The sequence below is a fragment of the Lutra lutra genome, chromosome 12 (assembly GCF_902655055.1).
Source record: "Lutra lutra chromosome 12, mLutLut1.2, whole genome shotgun sequence".
NCBI lineage: Eukaryota > Metazoa > Chordata > Mammalia > Carnivora > Mustelidae > Lutra > Lutra lutra.
This window is the reverse complement of record NC_062289.1, coordinates 66,874,211-66,889,859: the sequence shown is the minus strand read 5'-3', so window position 1 is coordinate 66,889,859 and position 15,649 is coordinate 66,874,211. Positions and strand designations below refer to the sequence as shown.

General features: G+C 42.5%; 1 pseudogene; it reads left to right on the top strand.

Moving 5' to 3' along the window:
* The window catches only part of LOC125081766 (sodium/glucose cotransporter 1-like), a 61,981-nt pseudogene that overhangs the window by 23,810 nt on the left and 22,522 nt on the right, over positions 1-15,649 (top strand).

The window sequence follows — 15,649 nt, the reverse complement described above, 5'->3', positions numbered from 1 at the left end:
AGTGATCATGTTTGAGGTGGGCCATGGCCTGACACTTCAGACTGCCAGGTAATGGAGTAGAAACAGAGTGGGATGAGGGAGATGCAGCAGCTATAGGCATCCCCGGTCACCTGGTACCTGGTCGGGGCCATCAGATGGGAATCTTTATGTAAGTGGTTCTGTCTCAGAGTATCCCCTAGGTTTGAGAGTGGGAGATCTCCTCACTTCTTTTTTCCAGCCACAAAGCAAATCTTTTTTTTAAAGATTTTATTTATTTATTTGACAGAGGACAGAGGGATCACAAGTAGCAGAGAGGCAGGCATAGAGAGAAGGGGGGAAGCAGGCTCCCCGCTGAGCAGAGAGCCTGATGCGGGGCTTGATCCCAGGACCCTGGGATCATGACCTGAGCCAAAGGCAGAGGCTTAACCCACTGAGCCACCCAGGTGCCCCCACAATGCAAATCTTAGATGCTGGTGAGTACCCCGGTGGTCCACCACTATCTGAGTGGGAAGAAACAGGCTGGGAATGGAATGTACTCAGTCAATGGTTGTCAATGCACAAGGGAATGGAAGTTGGGGGCTTCTTCCCAGGGGACATTTGGTAATATCTGGAGACATTTTCAGTTTTCACAACTGGGAAGAGGGGGTGGTTTCTATTGGTTTCTAGCTGGCAGAAGCCAGGGATGCTGCTAACAGTTGCTTCCAAACTGAGATTTTGTGATTAAAGATGTACTTTTTTTCCTTAGGAAAACTACCAGCTTTTCATTCATCCAAAAAGGAGAATGTAAAGGGAAATTGGGACATAGAAGGGCAAGATAAGAATCCAGCAAAAGATCATGAGAGGTATTAAAGAGAGAACACAGGCTGTACAAAGACCAAACATTGTATTATAAGACCTACTGACTTAAAGGTACAGAAGGTATGAATGGAGCAATCTGGGAGGAAGCAACACTGTAGAATAGAGACACAGAAATGACTTTCAGCAGAGAGTCTCAAATGTGGATTTTGTTTCTCTTTCTTCTACCTATTCAGGTGGTTTTGCAGCTGTGGTTTACTGATACCTTACATGCTGTTGTTATGGTCCTGGAATCAATCATATTAATGGGCTTTGGTAAGTTAACCTTGGAAAACTGGGCACCATAAGTGGAATCTTTGAATCTGATTGTCACCTAGGGCCACTTCAGCACCTTCATCTCACAGACAAGGAGACTGAAGCCCTCAGAACCCAAGAGCATTGTCTCAGATCACCCAAGAAGTTGGGGGCGGGAAGTGGGCAGGAACATCTGCTTACTTCAGAAGACCGAAGAGTCAAAGAGTCAAGAAACAAGAGTGGCAATGACAAACTCTAGTGCTTTGGGACAGTGTCAAGTGGCCCAACACACTCACCCCCCACCTCTATGCCTCTGTCCATGCTCTTCCCCTCTAGGTAGAACCCCCTCACTATTTCATCCATGTGGTTAAATCCACCCATCAATGTCAACAGAAGATCCACCCCACCTCCCCCCAGAAGCTGTGATTCTATGATTATTCCATCCACATGTCTTTTTTCCTGTGGACTCACATCACTACCACATACCACTTAATATTCTGTGATACATATCCTGATTCTTCATTGATTGTGTCACGTAAGAAATCATACCTCCCAGCTCTAAAACTTCTTAAAAACCAAAACCATTGTGTCCTGCACATAATGTGCAGTCTGAGGCACATGATAGGTGCTTATTAAGTCTTAAGTATGAAAATGATGGCTAATACAAATCAAGTATCAGGTACTACTAGGTATTGCCTCATTTAATCACCACAGCCACCATGATGCATAACTACTGTTGTTATCCCCATTTTACAGATGAGGAAAAGGAGTTACTCAGTTAAGTAACTTGCTCATGAGACACACCAAGAGCAGAACTCATAGCTGGTCTCTAAGCACCAAAGCTCAACAGGTGATCTAATATAATATAGTATCTATAATGGCAGGTACACTCACCTTATTATGGAAGTTTCCTTTCACTAGGCTGAGATAATGATCTTAGTGAGGTTGGTGTTACGCACTGCACCATGGGTCAGAGATTGGTCTTACATAAATCTAGAAGGGAAAACTCTTGGTTTGGGTATTGAAAAATTATTGAAATGATATGTGAATATGGTTGAAGAACTATGGCTCCATAGAGCACATTGTTGAGCCCCACTGAATCAGAAATGATAGAATCAGAGTCACATAATCCTCAGTCTTACCATTTAGTAAACATTAGTATGCCATCAAGGGTACTAAATGCCTTATTGCTGGAACACAAAATACATGTCAGGCATGAGCCAAGGAATTTTTTAATGAGCTGCGAAGCAACAACTAATTTGAGTGACAAAACTGTCTAAACTATAAAACACACTAAGCCATTGTATTTAATTGTGTACGAGTATTAAATATCAACATTTTTTAAACCAGCCAAGTTCACCCCAATAGTTGGAAATTACATCCAGTTAAACTTTAAGAGCAGGTGGAATATTTCATTTAATGTCAGCAATTATATCTCTAAATAACTATATATTCTTCACTGTTACAGACTGAATATTTGTCTCCCCCCAACAAAAATTCATATGTTGAAATCCTAACTCCCAGTTGTGATGGGAGGTGGTACCTTTGGGAAGTGATTCAGTCTTGAAGGCAGAGCACTCATGAATGGCATTAATATTCTTATAAAAGAGACCCTAGAGAACACCCTCACTCTTCTATCATTTGAGGACACATTAAGAAGATGGCCATCTGTGAGCCAAGAAGGAGATTCTCACTAGACACCCAATCAGCCAGCACTTGATCTCAGGCTTCCTAGACTCTGGAATGGTGGGAAGCAGATATATAGTTTATAAACCACTCAATCTACGGTATTTTGTTATAGCAGCCCGAACAGACTGACATTTTCTGAGAAATGTAATGGGATTTTTAAAATTGGGGCATTCATATTAGTTCTTCTGGTAAGTAAACTATTTTAAAGTATTGGAATAATTGTTTTCTTTTTAAAAGATGCAAGAGTTTATACATTCAAATGAGTGTTGTTCAAACTAGTCACCATTAGACCCCATGTATATACAATTATGATTTTTTATTTATTATGTTCAGTTAGCCACTGTTTAGTACATCATTAGTTTTTGATGTAGTGTTTAATGATTCATTAGTTATGTATAACACCCAATGCTCATCCCAGCATGTGCCCTCCTTAATACCCATCACCCTGTTACCCCCTCCCCCCACTCCCCTCCCCTCTGAAACCCTCAGTTTGTTTCCTGGGGTCCATAGGCTCTCATGGTTCGTCTCCCTCTCTGATTTCTCCACCTTCGAATTTCCCTCCTTATGGTCCTCCAAACTATTGCTTATGTTCCATATATGAATGAAACCATATGATAATTGTCTTTCTCTGCTTGACTTACTTCACTTAGCATAATCCTCTCCAGTTTTTTTTTTAAGATTTTATTTACTTATTTGTCATAGAGAGAGAGGCGAGAGTGAGCACAGGCAGACAGAGTGGCAGGCAGAGGCAGAGGGAGAAGCAGGCTCCCCGCCAAGCAAGGAGCCCGATGCGGGACTCGATCCCAGGACGCCGGGATCATGACCTGAGCCGAAGGCAGCTGCTTAACCAACTGAGCCACCCAGGCGTCCCTCTCCAGTTTGATCCATGTCAGTACAAATGGTGGGTATTCATCTTTTCTGATGGCTGAATAATATTCCATTGTATATATGTACCACATCTTCTTTATCCATTGATCTGTTGAAGGGCATCTTGGATCCTTCCACAGTTTAGTTATTGTGAACATTGCTGCTATGAACATTGAAGTACATGTGCCCCTTCTTTTCACTACATCTGTATCCTTGGGATAAATATCTAGTAGTGCAATTGCTAGGTTGTAGGGTACCTCTGTTCTTCACATCTTGAGGAACTTCCATACTGTTTTCCAGAGTGCTTGTACCAGCTTGCATTCCCACCAACAGTGTAAGAGGGTTCCCCTTTCTCCACATCCTCGCCAACATTTGTTGTTCCTGTTCTGTTAATTTTTGCCATTCTAACTGGTGTGAGGTTATAGCTCATTGTGGTTTTGATTTGAATTTCTCTGATGGCTAGGGATGTTGAGCATTTTTTCGTGTGTCTGTTACCCATCTGTATGTCTTCTTTGGAGAAGTGTCTGTTCATGTTTTCTGCTCATTTTTTGACTGGATCTTTTTGGGGGGGGCGGAGGAGTAACAACTATCCAGATTTTTTTAAATTTAATTTAAGTGTGTGTGTGTGTGTGTGTGTGTGTGTGTGTGTGTGTGTGTGTGTGTGTGTTTGAGAGTTGCATTTGCAAAGTTCTTTATAGATCTTAGATATTGGCCCTTCATCTGTAATGTCATTTACAAATATCTTCTCCCATTCCATGGGCTTCCCCTTAGTTTTGTTGACTGTTTCCTTTGCTCTGCAGAAACTTTTTATCTTGATGAGGTCCAAAAAGTTCATTTTTGCTTTTCTTTTACTTGCCTTTGGAGGCGTGTCTTGAAGGACGTTACTGTGACTGATGTCTAAGAGGTTACTGCCTATGTTCTCCTCTAGGATTTTGATGGATTCCTGTCTCACATTGAGGTCTTTCATCCATTTGGAGTTTATCTTTGTGTAGAATGTAAAGGAATGGTCCAGTTTCATTCTTCTATACGTAGCTGCCCAATTTTCCCAGTACCACTTATTGAAAAGACTGTCTTTTCTCCATTGGATATTATTTTCCTGATTTATCAAAGATTAGTTGACGATAGTGTTGAGGATCCATTTCTGGAGTCTCCATTCTGTTCCACTGATCTATGTGTCTGTTTTTATGCCAATACAATGCTGTCTTGGTGATCACAGCATTGTAATATAGCTTCAAATCAGGCAACATGATGCTCCCAGCTTTGTTTTTCTTTTTCATCATTCCCTTGGTGATTTGGGGTCTTTTCTGTTTCTGTACAAATTTTAGTATTGTTTGTTCTAGCTCTTTGAAAAATGCCAATGGTATTTTAATAGTGATGGCATTGAAAGTATACATTGCTCAGGGCAGGATAGACATTTTAACAAACTCACACAGGTAAACAAATAGAAATGTACATGGTGAAATACTTGTTGCCCTCAGTTCCTCAGTTCACCTCCCCAGAGGCAACCAGTGTTATAGTTTTGTGCATATCCTTCCAGAGATATTCTTCATATATACAATCATTTTTTAATCTATGAGATGGATAGGTAGAATCAAAACAAAATTTTGCAGACTGTTTTCCACCACTGGTACTATATCTAGGGCAAATTTCTATGTCTTTGAAAGAGACCTACTACATATTTTTGGTTTTCTATTTTTAATAAACTTTATTGAGAAGTACACAAGACAAAATATGTAACTAGATGAAATATCGCTAAGTGAACACACTCTGGTAACCAGCATCCAAGTCAAGAAGTTATCCTTTTGTTTCCTTGCTTTCCAAACAGCTTTTGTTTATTTTCCTTGCCTTATTACATTGGCCAGGACCATTAGGGCAGTATTGAGTAGAAGACAGAGTAGTGGAAGAGACAACAGGCATCCTTGTCTTACTTCCAACTTAGAGGGAAAGCTTTGGATATTTTACCATTAGATAAATTATTTGCTGTCAGTGTTTTATAGATACTCGTTGCAAGACTAACAAATTCTCTTCTATTCCTAGTTTGCTACAATTGTTTATCATGAACAGGTTTTGAATTGTAGCAAGTGTTTTTTCCATTTCTACTGAAAAGATTATATTATTTTTCTCCTTTATTCTGTTAACACAGTGAATTGTTTTGAATGTTAACTCAATCTTGCATTCCTGGAATAAACCCAGCTTATTGAGGCATATCCCAAATTCCTCTCCAAAGTGGCTGTATTAACTTTTATTCTCAGCAATAGATGTGAGAATATGTGTTCCCTAACTTTTCACCCAATAATTGATGTTTCAAGACTTTTTAAAAATCTGCCAAATAAGTGAAGAAGAAAAAGTATATCAATTCTTGTTTTACTTGGAAGTTCCCAGATACTGGAAGAATAAAATGCTACAAATCGCTAGCCCGAGTTTGAAGCTGAAGAACAAAGGGGGAGAACTTGCCAAACCAGATTTTAAACATCTACAAAGTAGCAGCAATAAAAACAGTTTGAAACATCCAAGAATAGATACATAGACTAGTGGAAAAAAATAAAGAGGTCAGGCAGATTCTTGTACTTATAGAAATTTAATATGTATCCAATAGGCTTCAGAAATCAATGGGGGAGACACATACCCTTTGATGATGTTAAAAAACCAAGGGACTATTTGGAGTAACAATTCTTCACCCCCGCCTAATACTTAGTACAAAGGTGGACTTTGGGTGGGTTAAAGACTTAAATGTGGAAAGAAAAGCTAGACATTTTTAAGGGAGGATGACGGAATATTTTTGAGACAGAGTGGGGAGAGTACAAATGATATTGATTTGATCACATTACATATAAGTACTTTTTAACAAAGTACCATGGAAAAAGTTGACAGATGACAGATTAGAGATTATTAGAAATGTTTATTATGAACAAGAGACTAATAGCAAAGCCACAAGAAAAAAGGAGTCCAGTAGAGATGTGAGTAAAAGATCACGATAGGCAATTTACAAATAAGGAAATTCAGACAAGCATAAAACCAGCATATAACCGGAGTTATGAGGGAAGTGCAACTCAAAACCACAAGGAAACTGGCAAAAATTAGAAAGACTGGTAATGCCAAGTACTGGAGAGACCAAATGTTTAAGAACCCTTGTGAACTCCTGGTGGAAGTATAGACTAGTGCAATCTATTCTGGAAGGTAATCCAGCAGTATTTGATAAGAGTAATTATACTGTACTCTGAGCTAGCAGTGGTGTTCCTCAGAAGCTACCTAAAATATCCTCATGCAAGATCATGAGGGATTATATATGAGGCATTGATTACCATGTGATCATTGATTGTGCTGGTTACTCCAACGTGGGTAGATGAAATGGCAGGAGGGGCAGTAATACTGTGGAATACTATGCTGTCATAGGAGCTAGATGTCATAGGAGCTAGATGAATACATGGGTATTCTCTATAATGTAGCTCTGGGTTTTTTAAATTTGTATTCTTGTCTATTTATTATGTTTAATGGTGCTTCTTTACCTAGAAGATAAGAAAAATCTTTCTACATTTTTCTTTTCAGTTTCTTCTACAACTTTAAAAGTTGCCCCTGACCTTCCACATCTGACAGTGGGTAAACTAGATTTCCTAAATTACCTCCAAAAACAAAGTTTTCTATACTGGGTAAAATATAACAAATGTCTGGGGCGCCTGGGTGGCTCAGTGGGTTAAGCCGCTGCCTTCGGCTCAGGTCATGGTCCCGGGGTCCTGGGATCGAGCCCCGCATCGGGCTCTCTGCTCAGCGGGGAGCCTGCTTCCTCCTCTCCCTCTGCCTGCCTCTCTGCCTACTTGTGATCTCTCTGTCAAATAAATAAATAAAATCTTTAAAAATATATATATATAACAAATGTCTTTTTATAGTCATAGCAAAGCTCATAAGAAGGAAGAAAATCCCTGGGGACTGAAAAACCAAGGAGAACTGAACTCAAGAGAGTTAAGCTGACAGATACACTGATGGTGCCCTGACAGCATTTACCAAGCCAGGATTTCCAAGGCTTAGATTTAACTGGCCAGGTGAGAACAGGAGAAAGGCCTTGAGTTCATGAGTAGTGAAGAGCGAAGGCTGTGCCATCAGTGAAAAGATAGACCAGGAAAATAGCTGCCCACCAGCAAAGAGAAACAAAATACGCCAACCCGAGTCCCAGGAGAAGGAAAGAAGTTTCCCCTAAGGATTCACAAGGGCAGGTTGGCCTTCCTATACATTTGGGGTTTTCATTAAAACTTTAACTTAATTCCCTGTATTATCAGGGAAAACCCATGGGAAGAAATGAACATAAACTCATCCAAAATTTGTTACATACCAACCTGGCAAGAGTAATGGCAGATTTTCCCTGGAAGGATGCACCCTCAACCAAGGTCTTGCAGCATTCCCATACATAAATGCCTGCACAACATGAGTCCCTAAAACAAAATTAGAAAATATAGAAGAATCAAACCACCTTGAGCAAGAAACAGCAGAATTAGTACCCCAAATTTCAGAAAACTGAGGTATTAGATACCATAACTTTTTAAAAAGTATGTATAAAGAAATAAAAGGGATGTCTGGGTGGCTCAGCCAGTTAAGCATGTGCCTTTGGTTCAGATCATGATCCCAAGGTCTTGGGATCAAGTCCCACATTGGGCTCCTTGCTCAGTGGGAAGACTGCTTCTCCCTCTCCCTGCCATTCTGTCTTTCTCTATATCTCTGAAAAATAAAATCTTTTTAAAAATAAAGAAATAAAAATGGAACTGAAAACCTTAACACCATTCTATCAAAAACAGTCAGATATGAAAACTCAAACTTCTAAAAATGAAAAATATGCTCATTGAAATGTGAAAATTTGTAACTGTTAAAATAACATATTAAAGGGACGCCTGACTGGCTTTGTGAGAGAAGCACATGAGTCTTGATCTCCATCATGTGTTTGAACCCCACTTTGGGTATGTAGAGACTACTTAAATAAATAAATAAACTTTTTTAAAAAATAGCAGATTAAGCACAGCTGAAGGAAAGAATGGTCATCTTTTTTTTTAAGATTTTATTTATTTATTTGACAGACAGAGATTACAAGTAGGCAGAGGCAGGCAGAGAGAGAGGAGGAAGCAGGCTCCCTGCTGAGCAGAGAGCCCGACGTGGGGCTCGATCCCAGGACTCTGAGATCATGACCTGAGCCGAAGGCAGAGGTTTTAACCCACTGAGCCACCCAGGCGCCCCAAGAATGGTCATCTTAAAGCAAGAACTGAAGAAACTATTGAAAGCACAAAACTGGAATGTGTGAAAGAGAAACAAAATGACACGGAAGAGAGAATCAGGATTAAAATTTATTTCATCGGAGTTCCAAAAGAAAAGGAGAGAGAAGCAATATTTTAAGAGAAAGTGGCTGAGAATTTTTACAATTGCTGAAAGAGCAGGAAGCATCAGACTCCAGAATCACAGTGAATCAAGCATAGATAATTTACAAATCCACACAAAGAAATGTAATGAAACCATAATGAAAGCCCAGAACATGGAAGAGAAGGAGAAGAATTTGAAGGGCACCTGAGGGGAAAGATTTCTAATAAAAAGAAGACAGTTATACCAACAACAAACTTCTCAGCTTCACCGATGTAACCCAAAGGTAGAGGTGTAAAATTTTCAGTCTTTAAGGAAAATGTCACTTCTAAAGTACATGCCCAGCTAAGGTATTATTCATGACCAAGGGCAAAATCAAGACATAACCTTCCCTAAAGAAGGACTGAAAGATGTGCATAAAGAAAAAGGAAATACTCATGAGCAAGAAGGAATAGTTAGCAAAGATATTAATAGGTACAAGAGCAAATGAGCTGAAAAATAAGAATCACAAATACAAGAAGTGAAAAACAGGACAAAACTAAAATAGTATACCACTATTTGGAGTTAAATCTGTCTGTGGGCTCTAAATTGTTCAGAAGGGTGGAGATGTTGATTTACTTTAGACTTGAAATTGTATCTATGTAAAAATTTTAAGGGTCATTATTAAAAACAGAAGTAGTCGGGTGCCTAGGTGGCTCAGTTGGTTAAGTGTCCAACTCTTGATTTTACCCCAGGTCATGATCTCAGTGTCATGAGATCTAGCCCCGCATTCAGTTCCAAGTTCAACACAGAGTCTGCTTGAGATTCTCTCTCTCCCTCCCTCTCTGCCCCTCCCCTGCCTCAACTAAATAAATCTTTAAAAAAAAAAAAAAAAAAAAACAGGGGTGCCTGGGTGGCTCAGTGGGTTAAAGCCTCTGCCTTCAGCTCAGATCATGATCCCAGGGTCCTGGGATCGAGCCCCACATCAGGCTCTCTGCTTGGTGGGGAGCCTGCTTCCCCCTCTCTCTCTCTCTCTGCCTGCCTCTCTGCCTACTTGTGATCTCTCTCTCTCTCTCTCTCTCTGTGTCAAAAAAAAAATAAAATCTTTAAAAAAAAACAGAAGTAGAATATATACCTTCAAACTCATAAAGAAAATTTGAAATTAAGAAAAAATGTTAATTAAAAGAGAGGCAAACAAACTGATGGAAGGAAAATTGTTAACTTTGGCCCACTATCATTTTTAAATGATAATCCTCTCCTTGCCCCACTTTGTAATATATGACACTAAACAAAAGTGCTTAGGGCTTTCTACATGGGATTTCTGCATTGCCTTTATAATCACCCTTCCCTCAGAACGAGAGTCGAATTTCTGCCCTTGCCCTACTCCTTCATCCCCTCCCTTGAGAGACCCCTTCTTATGTGCATGGGATGAAGCAAAGACCAGGAAGTGCAGCCTGGCTGCCCACCCCCACCTGCTCCACAGAAGCCCACATACATTGAGACGTTAGCAACAGGATGCCAGTTGACCTCCCAAGAAGCAGTACCTATTGGTTGAAGAGGACCACTTTGGGGTTCTTCCTCCTGGTATTGAAATAATGCATTTGGGGGACGCCTGGGTGGCTCAGTTGGTTAAGCAGCTGCCTTCGGCTCAGGTCATGATCCCAGCGTCCTGGGATCGAGTCCCACATCAGGCTCCTTGCTCATCAGGGAGCCTGCTTCTCCCTCTGCCTCTGCCTGCCATTCTGTCTGCCTGTGCTTGCTCTCTCTCTCTCTCTCTCTGACAAATAAATAAATAAAATCTTTGAAAAAAAAATGAAATAATGCATTTGGAAAATAAAGACAATCTAAAGAGGAAAATGACAGTACTGCCTGTTAATTTCACCACGCTATCATGAATCACTATTACCATGTCAGTTAATTCCTGCACACTTTTTTCTCAGTGTAGAGTCACGGTGTATATGCTGCAGCTGTATCCTGTATGCTTCTTAATTACCATCACACTGTGAGCATTTTTTCCATTATCTAATGTTCTGCAGAAACATACTTTCAGTACATATATAATACTGCATTGTTGTGATTCACTGGACCATGTCTTTATGCACTTTCTTAAATGCTTCTCCACCTGCCAGCTGTACCATTCTGTTCGGCCTGAGTGCACACTGCTTCTTATGGCAGGAGCACCATGAAATGGGTCGTGAAACATCTCCTAGGAGATTTTTGCACTTACAAGGTCTATACTAGTTCATTGCAATTTAGATGAATGAAGTCGGCCCCAGTTCTGAGAACCCTTTTGATGCTGGGGACCCACTTTTGCTTTGATGTCATGAGGGACCTCTTCCTTCTAACTGCCAGGGGCAGTCTGTGGCCTCTAGAAGGGAGTCTCATCCTTGCCAGGGGACAGCTTGTAAGCACTGTGCCTCCATAATTGGTGTGCAGTGCTGACAATGAGGCCAAGGTCACGCGCACACCATTCCTGTCCCTTCAGGCAACTGTGCACTGAGCAAAACATGCTCATTGGTCACATGAGCCTCCTCTGGCCCTGGATGCCCTGGAGATGCCTGGATGATTGGGGTGAGCAGCTCAGCAAAAACCCACCAGAGGGCACATCCTGCCGCTGCAGCAGGTCACAATTGTCCTCTCTGCGACACTGAGGTGGCCCAGGCTTGAAACGCTCTGCTAGAGCCATCATCCCCTCTCTCACCCCTCTGTGTTTCCTTGGCAGATTTTTTTTTTAAGATTTTATTTATTTATTTGACAGACAGAGATCACAAGTAGGCTGAGAGGCAGGCAGAGAGAGAGAGGAGGAAGCAGGCTCCCCGCTGAGCAGAGAGCCCAATGCGGGGCTCGATCCCAGGACCCTGGGATTATGACCTGAGCTGAAGGCAGAGGCTTAACCCACTGAGCCACCCAGGTGCCCCGGCAGATTTTTTTTTAAAGATTTTATTTATTTATTTGACAGACAGAGATCACAAGTAGGCAGAGAGAGAGAGGAGGAAGGGAATCAGGCCTCCGGCTGAGCAGAGAGCCCAATGCGGGGCTCGATCCCAGGACCCTGGGATCATGACCTGAGCCTAAAGCAGAGGCTTTAACCCACTGAGCCACCCAGGTGCCCCTCCTTGGCAGATTTTTATCCAGCAATGCCTGGCAGGGAAGAACATGTCTCACATGAAAGGCGGCTGAGTCCCTTGTGGGTGTCTGAAGCTGCTGCCCATGTTCAGCATAGTGATGCCGGGAGTGATCAGCCATGTCTTACTCCCAGATAAATCCTTAATGCTGATGTGTTCACTCTGATCACCTTCTCTTTCCTGAAGAGATCTAGAGAGTATTTGGGGTCATCAGGCCTCCCACAGTATGGGGAGTGAGATGCCCCAATTGCCTTTTAGGGAGCTAAAGAGTTCCAATTAAGGGTGCAGCTGAGCAAAAGTCTTGCAGAAACCATGGTTGGAGGTGGCAAGAGGGAAATTCCATGAGAGAAGTTCGGATAGGGAAGAGCCAACCAAGGCTCCACGCAGCCAGAGCTCAGTCCTGGCCAGGGTTTGGAGGCACAATCTGCAGGAAGGCTCACTTGCTCCTCCTGAATCATGTGCATCACCATGACACACATGCCTGTGTGGCAGGCTCTGCACTGGGAACCTGATAGATGCTGTCAATGCTGGCTCAGATCGTGAGGCTTTTGTAGCCTCAGTGAACAGATGAGGAATGTCAGAGGGGGAGCTCAATGTAAACCCCCAAAGTGGGTCTGATTCAGGTCCATGTTCTTTCCCATAAATGCTATCAAAACATCTCTGTTTCTCTTAATGAGCTATCATAACTCTGTGGATGTCTCTTATTCCCATTTCAACCTAGTTTTACTATCTGTACTATCTCTCAGGGTATCCAGTTTGTTTATTCATTAAACCTACATGGAGTGCTTTTTCTGATACGTGCAGCCACTGGGACAAAGCAGGTGGCTTCCATGGGAGTCTTCTGTGGCTAAGCTTCGAAAAGGCCAAACAGAATGCAAACCACTAATTATTGCTAAGTAACATGTAGGAGACTTCTCTAAGTCTAATTCATCCTTCAGTCTTCCCCAAGATATGTCTCTTCTTTTTTTTTTTTTTAAGATTTACTTATTTATTTGACAGCTCACAAGTAGGCAGAAAGGCAGGCAGAGAGAGGAAGGGAAGCAGGCTCCCCACTGAGCAGAGAGCCTGATGCGGGGCTCAATCCCAGGACCCTGGGATCAGGACCTGAGCTGAAGGCAGAGGCTTTAACCCACTGAGACACCCGGGCACCCCTCTTTTTTTTTTTTAATCCTAATTCCCTTCCAGCTTTAACAGAGAGAAAGGCTTTGTTTCAACATTCCCAGATTTGGTCTTTGGCTGCCAGGTGACATTTTGGGGTCTCATAGGTAGTGCTTCCTCGTAGGTTAGGAAATACACTATTGTGCTCTCTAGGACACTCAGAGTGCCCTGGGCTTTGCAAACCTTCCTCCCCACCCCACCCTACCCCACTTCCCAGCACAGATTTCCCTACTCACTGAGGAATAAGACTCAGCAGAATCACATGTATCTTGGACTCTAGATAGAAAGTTGCTAAGGGAAGTAGAAAAAAGATGAGGGAATGGCCTCTCTCTCTAGCTAGAGTGGGCTTCCAGAACCCAGACTCTCCCCAGCCTTCTGACCAAGGAGTGAACAAAGTTGATGGAACACATTGGTGGGGAGCCCTTAGGGTGAGAAGAACCTGGAGTCACTTGTCTTTAGCCCTCAGAAATGGCCAGATTCACATATCCATTGGCACATGCCAGGTGTGTAAAACCAGGGAGCCATTTATCATGGAAGCTTGGCACCTGTCCATGTTCGTGGAAGAGTATGGTTTTCCAATAACCCAAATGCTCTTGGCCCTAGATTCTGAGTCTCTCCCCTGGCCAGAGCTGGGGGCCAGACACTGCCAGCTGCTAAGGTGTGATTCTCAAAATCTGGTTTTCTGTGTAGGCCACTGTATTATTTGGAGTTCTTGGTAGAACATAATATGTACAGTTTTAGCTCCTCTTCCTTCTGAGCAAGTGTTACCCTCAGGCCATCTGGTGGCAAGGTGGTTGCCAACAGCACCAGGCTTCTATCCCACCAACTCAACAACTCCCACCAAGTGTTTCCTTCCCCAATTGTTCCAGCAAAAATCCCAGATGAGTCTCAGTGAACTCACTTGAGTGATAAGGACCAGTTATTGAGGCCAAGGAGAAGGAATTTCCAGAATAGCCAGGCCTGGTTCCTGGGCCCTTCTTATACTATGCTGAGTGTCACAGAGGTTCTGTTACAAGGAGCGTGGGCAGATGTAAATGCATGCAGCTGCCCCTGAGTTTTTAGTCTTCCTCAAGATGTTTGGTAACCAGTGCTTAAACTGGAAAGCCATCCCCAGTCAAATAGCTCTACCCATAAACCAGGACAATACCCTGCTTCTTCGTCATCCAAGTTGCTTTGTCGTTTGGGGTTTTTATCTCAGATGGTAACTTTATATCCCTAATTTAAGCTCCTGAAGGACATCACATTCACTCCCTTTATATCCCTTTGTCCAGAATTTCTTCCAAACACTCTGAAATAACACCCCTATGAAGACTAAGCAAGTAAGGTTTGGAGTGGCTCATGAATTAATAGGTGGATGAATAATCCATCTGTCTTCCTGACACCTAGTGGCCGTCCCTGAAAGTCTTGTCTAGGTCACATTAACATTGGAGTCAAGCAGTCCATTAGTAGAAGCACTGTTTCATCTGGCTCCTAGACACCTAATTCCCAGCCCCAAGATCCCAAGGAATGTAAGATCATGAACTGGAGCAGTCACCAGTAGATCAAGAATCTGACATACATATAGAATTACCTAGTTTGCTTCCCTTTCGCTCCCCTCAGATTTTAGAGCTCTAAGGCTGACACATTGGTGTGACTGCGACCTCTTACAGATAGTGGCATGTGTTGTTGTACCTTCATTATGTGAGAAGTACTGTGGCATCAGAACTGGGTGCAGCTCCATCACCTACCCAGTGCTGGTGGTAGAGCTGCTGCCCGAAGGTAAGAGATGGACCCCCATGATCTGTTTTCCTATTGGAGCTTATGTGCCCTCGGTCTTTAAGTGGATGGTTAGGAGAAAAGGAGCCGAAGATGGCTTATCTACCAGGCAGCCCATCTTTCTTGGTAGAAATGTTGCCTGTGAAGTAAGAGGGATATCAGTGATGTAAAGGGAGTCTCGCTTGCCCTGAGGGAAGGAGCCAGGCCTCCTCCCTCTTCATTTCTCACACACTCACACAAGGTGCACACGCTCTCAGAGGCACAGCCTATGCCCACGATTTACGTTGTTCACTTCACCAGCTTAGCTCGTGCCTTCGCTCTTTCATTCCGTAGGAGGGCTCCACTCTGTGCTAGGCATGGTCCTAAGCCATGAGAACACAGAGATGACAAGACCTAGTCCTGCTCTCACAGAGCTCAGGTCCAGTGGGGGGACTAGAGAGATGGGCAGCTCACCACCAGGGAGATGGCTTTCACTGCAGTGAGCCCATGAATTCATCTCAGCTGTCTCCCCAAATCCCAGAAAAAAGGCCAAACAAATAGTGCCATTTTTTTTAAAAATCGCACAGTAGCTCTGAAGAGTGATAGGAGCTCTAGAGATCAAAATTGAGATATTTCAACAAAAATCCAATAGAGACGGGAATCTGACTGAGGGTAATACTGACCATCCCCACAGT